The sequence below is a fragment of the Triticum aestivum genome, chromosome 3B, assembly GCF_018294505.1.
Source record: "Triticum aestivum cultivar Chinese Spring chromosome 3B, IWGSC CS RefSeq v2.1, whole genome shotgun sequence".
In the NCBI taxonomy this organism is placed as follows: Eukaryota; Viridiplantae; Streptophyta; class Magnoliopsida; order Poales; family Poaceae; genus Triticum; species Triticum aestivum.
In genome coordinates, this window is record NC_057801.1 from 743,744,241 (window position 1) to 743,752,702 (window position 8,462).

Here is an 8,462-nt window from a genome sequence, read left to right on the forward strand (position 1 = left end):
TTAAACTAACTAGCTATAAACAATAGAAATTAAACAATGAACAACACACATGCATATTTTATCAATGACACACATGCATGAAAGGTTCAAGTTGCTAACCGCGATCGAGGAGGAAAAAATAAATGAGGAACCTCAAGTGTGGCTCCAACACTTCATATCATGTTTGTTTCACCCTCTTGGGGCATTTCATCAAACACCTTGTGTGCATAAGAGGAACCAAAAGCAAACCTACACCCCCTTGTGAAGCTTGTGAAGAGAAGTGGCACCAAATGGCTAAGTGAGCGTGCTGAACTGGTATATATAGGGGAGGAGCTTTAGTCGCGGTTGGCCTGGCCAACCGCGACTAAAGCCCATCACGTGCACCAGCTGGCCACCGAGCGCCCTGGGCCCAGGCCTTTGGTCGTGGTTCGTCTGCCGAACCGCGACTAAAGACTTCATTAGTCGCGGTTCCTACAGTTTCGCGACTAATGGGGCTGGACGGAAGCCTCTTTTTCTACCAGTGTTGGCGGCGAGGTTGGCGGCGACCGCCTCCCGCCACTGGAGGGCTTCGAGCTCCTCAGCGTGGCGCTGGCGCTTCGCCTCCTCGCGCACGGTCCGCTCGGCGATGGCGGACACAACGGCGTCGACGTCGACGACGTAGTCTTCCGGCCCGATGATTCCGCAGCGGCCGAGCGGAGCGGGCTCCTCAGGCTCCTCTTTCACGGGGACGAAGGCGAACGCGTCCTGCTCCTCTGGCTCCTCCTCGTCCTCCGACCACTCCCTCTTCACGGGGAGAAGGCCCACGCCGGAGGAGGAGGAGCTCCCGGCGTATGAGGACCTCGCGGAGGAGAAGGACGCGCGCCGGCGGTCATCCTCCGCCGTCTCGCTCCGATGGAAGCTCGCCGGCGGCGACAGGCCGCGGTTGGTCCACTTCCGGGCCCCGTGCTTCCGTGCCCCGTCGGACTGGACGCGCCGCTCGCGCTCCGGGTCCCTTCCGCCGTCGGATCTATTGCTGGAGCCGCGTCCGGAGCTCCACATTCGGCCCCACATGACGGCTGGAGGTGGGGCGGGTGGTCGCCAGCGGCGAGAAATGTGGGGAGGGGGAAGGGGAATCGCGTGGCTCGGCGGCGGCGAGGGATAGGGTTTGGACCCCCAAACGAGTCGCGAAACCGCAGTTATAGCGGTCGGGACGTGCGGTTTACGGACCACGGTAAAAAATTTTGCGGGCCAGGCGAGTATGCTGGCTTTGTTCTGACCGAAAAAATAGACCTAGCCCCATATACTCACCGGAATTTTATGGCTTTGTTTTTTTACGGGGTCTGCTAGGGTTGCTATAAGAGAACCCAAAATTTTGGCTAGGAACGCTGGATCAAAGATTCCTTGAGAGAAGCCAGCTCCACTAACCGTTGTGGGACCGCTTCCCGTCTGCAGACAGGACAACGTACACCATGTTCATCCTTAATCTGCGGAGCTGCACTGTTACGATTGCTGCTCATCTAGAGTACTACTCCCCCGTTCCTAAATACTTGTCTTTCTAGAGATTTCAACAAGTGACTACATACGAAGCAAAATGTGTGAATCTATATTCTAAAATATGTCTATATATATCCGTATGTGGTAACCATTTGAAATTCCTAGAAAGACAAATATTTAGAAACTGAGGGAGTATAAACCATGCTTTTCTTTCGTTTACAGGGCTACTAAACTGCAGAAGTGGAGCTGTGCTTGCCAACATGAAGAGACATGCACACCAAACCTGCACCAGTGCTTCCCACTGAACTCCATGGTTCACAGCCAACAACAGACTGTCCGTACTGTTCATCCGTCTAGTACCCCTTAACAAAAATATCATCAGTGTTCCCCTTAACAAAAATATCGCACGCACCACGTCCTTGCGGTTTGACCAAACCACCACTAGCCTCTGACCGCCTTTTCGTCGCGGCCGGCCAGGCGATTGTTTTCTCGATTATATTGAAAAACACAATGGAAGCTTGTGCTCGCGTGCACTCCATGTTTGGTGCTGCCCCACCACTAATCAACAATCGATCAAATCGATCTGTCCCCGTCGATGCAGCCCCTAATTCCCCGGTCTCGGGTTCCTGTCGCCATTACCTTGCCCACTTTTTTCTCTTTCATTCAATTTCTTTTTGCTTCTCCGCTATTTTATTTGTCCAAAATAGACCAGGGACGATCGATCGAGGCTGGATTTCCCTTTTCCAAACAGATAGCGGATGGTGGATGATGGCTGGTTCGGTCGCCCGTCGCAGTTAAGCCTTGGCATTGACGGGTGCTAATTGAGAGATATCAGTCAGATCCATTGACGTCGCTCCTCAACTAAACTAGTGTGCGCTAGCTACTCCCGCACCTCACCGGAGGAGATGACTAGTCGTCGTCCTCCTCGTTGATCTGTAATAAGTAGGCTGCACGATCGGTCTCAGAGTTTGAAACGGTAGAAAAAGAAAGGCAAAGCTGCTGAAAGGTTCAAACTAGAAGTAGGATTTGGAACTAATACGTACCCGCTTACAGTAGTTTCGACTTCGACAGGTTGGCGCCCCCTTGGCATCCACGTGACCGTATTACGTCCCCGTCATCGTTGCCTAATCACTGAACTACTGCCTATATCATATGTGAAATCAGTTGGACATCAGGGACGGACAATTGAAATTAGATCAACGGATAACCCTTGTTGCTCAAGTCTTGACTTTTACTACAAGCTTGCACATAAAGATGAGCGTGATGGACTGCCTTTGCCAATTTATCCTTTTTCATTTTATAACACATTTAGTAATGAAGCTGGCTTGGCTGCCGCGCACGCACTGCCGTTTGATTGTCAACAGGAGCGCAGCAGGCATGAGAGCACGTATACGGATAGTCAAACGCATCCCCGTACGGCTACGAAGTCCTCTACGCGTATGCCTTCCTGTATATGAGATGGAGGGTCTCATGAACTACATATAGAGGTATAGTCAAATGGAGTCAAACACAGCTCAGACGACGACGATCATATGGTTGCCGACTCGCCATCGACTTTTAATTAATTAATTGATTTGCGATTATCCCCTCTAACCTCTAGCTAGATGCACCATGCTCGGAATCGCCACGTGCGCGAAAACGAAGAACAAATGTACCGAAAGGGAAATGGAATTATTAGCGAGCTGGTTGCCTTCGGCGAGAGGGAAAGAACAACTAGAGCCCGTCCACTTGTAAAAGACAAGAGGCACAAACAATTTGTCCTGCGGAATTCCACTACCAATTGCAGCATATTTCATTTCCCGTGGGGCCGGCCGCGACGTATATATTTAACTACTAGCAGGAGACACAAATATAATTCCCTTTTTTTGTGTGGTGACATCCTGGTCGAAAGGGACACCCATGAGCAGCAAGCATATCCTCAGATGGTTTTCGTGGAGCGAGGCCGGCCGTAATTTACAAGGTCAGATCCGGGTTCGGTCACTTGTGGAAAGCCAAGGTTTTTTATTTTGTAGAGAATGGGAATTAAAGCATGGTCTTTTGTTGGTTGACCTAATATGGAGATAATCCTCTTTGAGAGCGTGCAAACTTTGGTTATTAGGAGGTACTCGTACTTAGTGGATACAATGATAGAGCTGGGGATGGGAAGTTATAACCATAACTTGGCAGCACTTGAGCGGTGCTCAGATAGATTATGGGGAAAAGACACCACTCGTCTCGTCCTAATAATCAGAACAAAATGGGATCATCTAAAGAAATCACTAATGGGGCCAATAGAATGAGCTTCTTTTTAGAAAGCAAGAAGGAGATTAAGAAAAGAAGAAGTTCGTTAGAAATTATCTGCTTCAGGAAGGTTCTGGCCCTCACCCGCAAAAAAAAAGGAAGAAGAAGAAGGAGGAGGAGGTTCTGGCCCAGTAGGCCTATCAGCATTTGAAAAAAAAAAATCATTCATTTTAAAAAGTTCATGGATTTGAAAAATATTCACAGATTTAAAAAGATGTTCATGAATTTGAAAAAAACTCATAGATTTGAAATAAAAATTCAAAAATTTGGAAACTATTCACAGATTTGTAAATATGTTGTAGATTTGAAAAACAATATCATGAATCTGAAAGAAAGCTCACATATTTGAAGAAAGTTTGCAGATTTGAAAAAATGTTCATCGACTTGAAAAAGTTCACGTATTAAAATATGTTCAAGTTTTTTTTGAGTTTGCAAATTCGAAAAAATAATTATGAGAAATCAAAAAAAGGGGTAAACCAAAAGGAAAACAAACGAAAGAGAGTGAAAAAACCAACAGAAAAAAAAACAGACCCGAATCTTTCCTAAACCAGGCAAGAAGCTTGTGGAAACTTCCCAAAACTGGGAACGTAAAACGCTTAGATAGGCCGGCCCAATTGCGAAAACAAGCGATGGGGAAGTATGCGGTGCATACAGGGAGCTCCTATAGGGCGCCTTCAGCGGCGTTGAACACAATTGGCGCCCACTGCAGCGCCCTCGTGGGCCGGACCAGTATCACGAAGCGCCAACGTAAAAAACACTAAAATTGTTGGTGCAGGCAGGGCAGGATAACCGATATTTTTCAGTAAGGGGACACCAGAGATAGTACGCACTGCGGTCAAGGGTTTCCTTCAGGTACCGAATGAGTCTTTGAGTGACAGATACTTGGGGATGCCCACTGATGTGGGACATTCCAAACAAGGTACTTTCAAATATTTGAGTGACCGGGTATGGGACAAAGTAAAGGGATGGATGAGCAAGTGCTTGTCGGCAGGAGGCAAGGAAGTCCTCATAAAATCTGTAGCTCAGTCTATCCCTATTTACTCCATGTCTTGCTTCAAGCTACCAAGGGGCTTATGTGATCACATCAAATCCATTATCCGGAAGTTCTGGTGGGGTTGCAAGCAAGGAGAACGTAAACCAGCTTGGGTGTCCTGGGACGTAATGACAAGACCTAAACACTTGGGTGGTTTAGGGTTCCGAGATATGGAATTGTTCAATCTTGCGCTGTTAGCAAGGCAGGCGTGGGGGATTTTGCATGAACCCTCGACCCTGAGTGCCAGAATTCTGAAGGCGGCCTATTTTCCAGCAAGTACGATTTTGGAGGCTGAGTTAGGTTCTCGCCCATCCCAGGTGTGGCGCGCCATCCTCGAAGGGAGGGATTTTCTGAAACAAGGGGTTATACGACGGATTGGTAATGGTCAGACCACGAACATTTGGACAGATAACTGGATTCCAAAAGAAACCATACCAAGGACGATCACGTCCCTTGTGCAAAACCCGCCGACTATGGTGGCAGAGCTTCTGTCGCCGGCTACTGGTACGTGGAATGAGACATTGGTTCGTTCAGTATTTATTCGTTTTGATGCGGATGCAATCTTGAAAATTCCTTTTTGTACGGCAGATGAGAAGTCATGGACTGAGTTGTGGAAAATTGCGGTGCCCTCGAAGATTAAAGTTTTCCTATGGAGGCTGGCTGGTCACTCGCTTCCTACTATGGATGTACTTCATCATCGAAATATGGCTACTCAGAATGCATGCCCATTATGTGGTGCTGATGATTCATGGAGGCACGCTTTGCTATCATGCTCCATGTCAAGGTGTGTGTGGGCTTTGGCCGACGATGAACTCGTCTCTAAGATGTCAGAGTTTCAAGATTCTAGTGCCAAGGTGTGGCTGTTCGAGCTATCTAAATTGTTAGACCACATGAGCTTCACTAAAATGGCTGTTACATTATGGGCAATGTGGTTTGCGAGAAGGAAGGCTGTTTATGAGGGGATTTTTCAAAGCCCGCAACAAACTATTGGGTTCGTGAACACCTTCATAGCTGAACTGCACCAAATTACAATGAGTCGGGCTACGGTTGATGCGCCGAGAGTAATCCAAGCACAATCAAACTTGTGGCTACCTCCAGCTAGGGACGGTAGTTTTGCCCATGGGTATGGGTACCCACGGGAACCCTACCCGAATACAATGGGCATGTGCAACACTTGAAGAGGTTTTGTACCCAAGGGTAATGGGTATCCATACCCGCAAAATATATGGGTAGGGCATGGGTATGAAATTGCGCCCATGGGTAACCCAATGGATACCCACAAAAAAATAAATGAAAATAAGTCTTATGACATGTGGTGTCAACATCCAACTCCCATGGCCCATCCCTAAATCCTGTATTCCCTAAACCGGCCATAGCTGATATGCTCACACGCGCTTTCTCGCCCCTCCCCCTACATCATATATGTCTCCTCGAAAAGATGAAATCTTGAATTATCGTCGTCGAAAACTCCTGTCCATCTCTCGATCCAGGGATCCCCAATTCCCACAGCCGTCTCCCACTACATCGAGATTCCACCAATCGTTGCTCATACTCGCTTGATTCCTCCAAGAGGTCACCCACCGGAGGAGGCTGCCTCAGTGCTATACTACTCGCTTATCATCACTTGAATTTTAGACTCATTTCTCTATACTTTATAAATATAAATACCATAGATTGTACCTATTGGATACCCATTGGGTATAGGATATCCGATGGGTATGGGCATGGGTATCGATTTATACCCATGGGTATTGTAGTGGGTGGGTATAGAAGGTTTTTATGGGTATGGGTTTGGGCAGAAGGAGGTTGTACCCGCCCATACCCTACCCATTGCCATCCCTACCTCCAGCGCAGGGAATGATGAAGTTGAATGTGGATGCAGCCATAGTGAGAGGCGGACGAGGAGGGGTGGCTGCAGCTGTATGTCAAAACAGCAATGACATCTACCTTGGATCGTCGGCGATTGTTTAATGCGGTATTGACGGACCCAATGATTCTCGAAACATATGCTTGCAGGGAAGCGTTATCACTAGCCGAGGATCTCGCTATTCAGAGCCTCACGATGGCCTTGGATTGCCAAGGGGTCATCAACGACATCAAATGGGGACTAGGGGTCCTCATGCAGCTATCATACATGAAATAATAGCTCGTAGTTCTTGTTTTCTTTCCTGCAATTTTGTGCATGAGCGTAGAAATCATAATTTCAAGGCTCACAATCTCACCAAATTTGCTTGTAATTTAGGCATAGGTAGACATGTTTGGTTTGGTGTCCCTCATAACCCAAATCTTGTACCTATGAACATCATTGCGAATCAATAAAGTCGGCGAGATTTCTTAAAAAAAAAAAAACTACTACCTTCGACATGCAGACTTTACCGTGAAACTATTAATACTTCCTCTGTTCCCAAATATAAGTCTTTCTAGAGATTCCAACAAGTGACTACATAAGGAGCAAAATAAGTGAATCTACACTCTAAAATATGTCTACATGCATCCGTATGTTGTAGTCCATTTAAAATGTCTAAAAGACCTATATTTAGGAACGGAGGGAATGCATAACTCAAGCCGCGCTGTTCCAAAAAAAAAAGCCGACGAACAAAAAAAAAGAAGTTTCATGATTTTGTTTTAAAAAAGATTCATGTATTAAAAAATGTTCACTCATTTCAGGAAAAAGTTCACGGATTTGAAAGCTCATGACATTTTAAATAGGCCAGTAAGGAAAGTTTAGTGTACATCAAAAAATGTTCAATGGGTATGTAAATAGTTTTTCAGCGCATATCCCAAAATTGTTCAATGTGCGGTTAAAAATTGTTCAGATTATATTACAAAAATGTTCAATGTATAAAATTTGTTCATCTTATATAAAGAAAATGTATAATATGTTTTAAATTATTTCAATGTATATCACAAAAATGTTCGCTGTGTAGTTAAAAACTGTTCATTGTACACCGAAAATATTCAGTGTATATTTGAAAATCGCTTGTCGTATATAAATTTTTGTTCATGTTCTCAATAATTGTTCATGTTTTAAAAAGTTCATAGAATTTTAAAATTTTCATCAAATTTAAAAAATAGTTCTCAATTTGATAAAAGTTCATTCAATTTTAGAAATTTCACGAATTTTAAAAAATTCACATTTTTAAGAAAATATAAAAAGGAAAATGAGAAAAGAAAAATAAAAAAGAACCAGAAAAAAAAATGCCCAGAAATCAGCGAGCAGTTGAAAGCTGGTTTGGTGGGCTCTCGTGGCCTACGTAAATAAAAGAATGAAAATAACTACATGGGCACAGTTGGTACGGTGGTCTGTTGGTTAGTGTGCTGCTGTTTCAATGGAGAGATCGCGAGTTCGAGCCATGCGCGCGTTTGCGGCAACAGAAGAAACGGGCGCTTAAGGCGCCCGTTAAAAAATGCCGTGCATACACACCAGATAGGATTTGCTACAGATAACATCCCAGTGAAGTACTCATTTGGTGGGCCTGGCAGCGTGCTAAATGCTTTTCAGCGAAAGTGTTGCCTGATGTGCCCGTTTGGCTTCCTTTGTCATAAAACAGATGTAAAGAAGCTCAGTTTTCTAGCATATCCTATTCGACGCTTCAGGCGCATATTACTGTGCATTTCGCAAACGGGCGCCTTAAGCCCTTCAAGATGGGACGGCCCATCTTCCCTTTTTTCCCCTCTGTTTTTAACGCCACAAAGA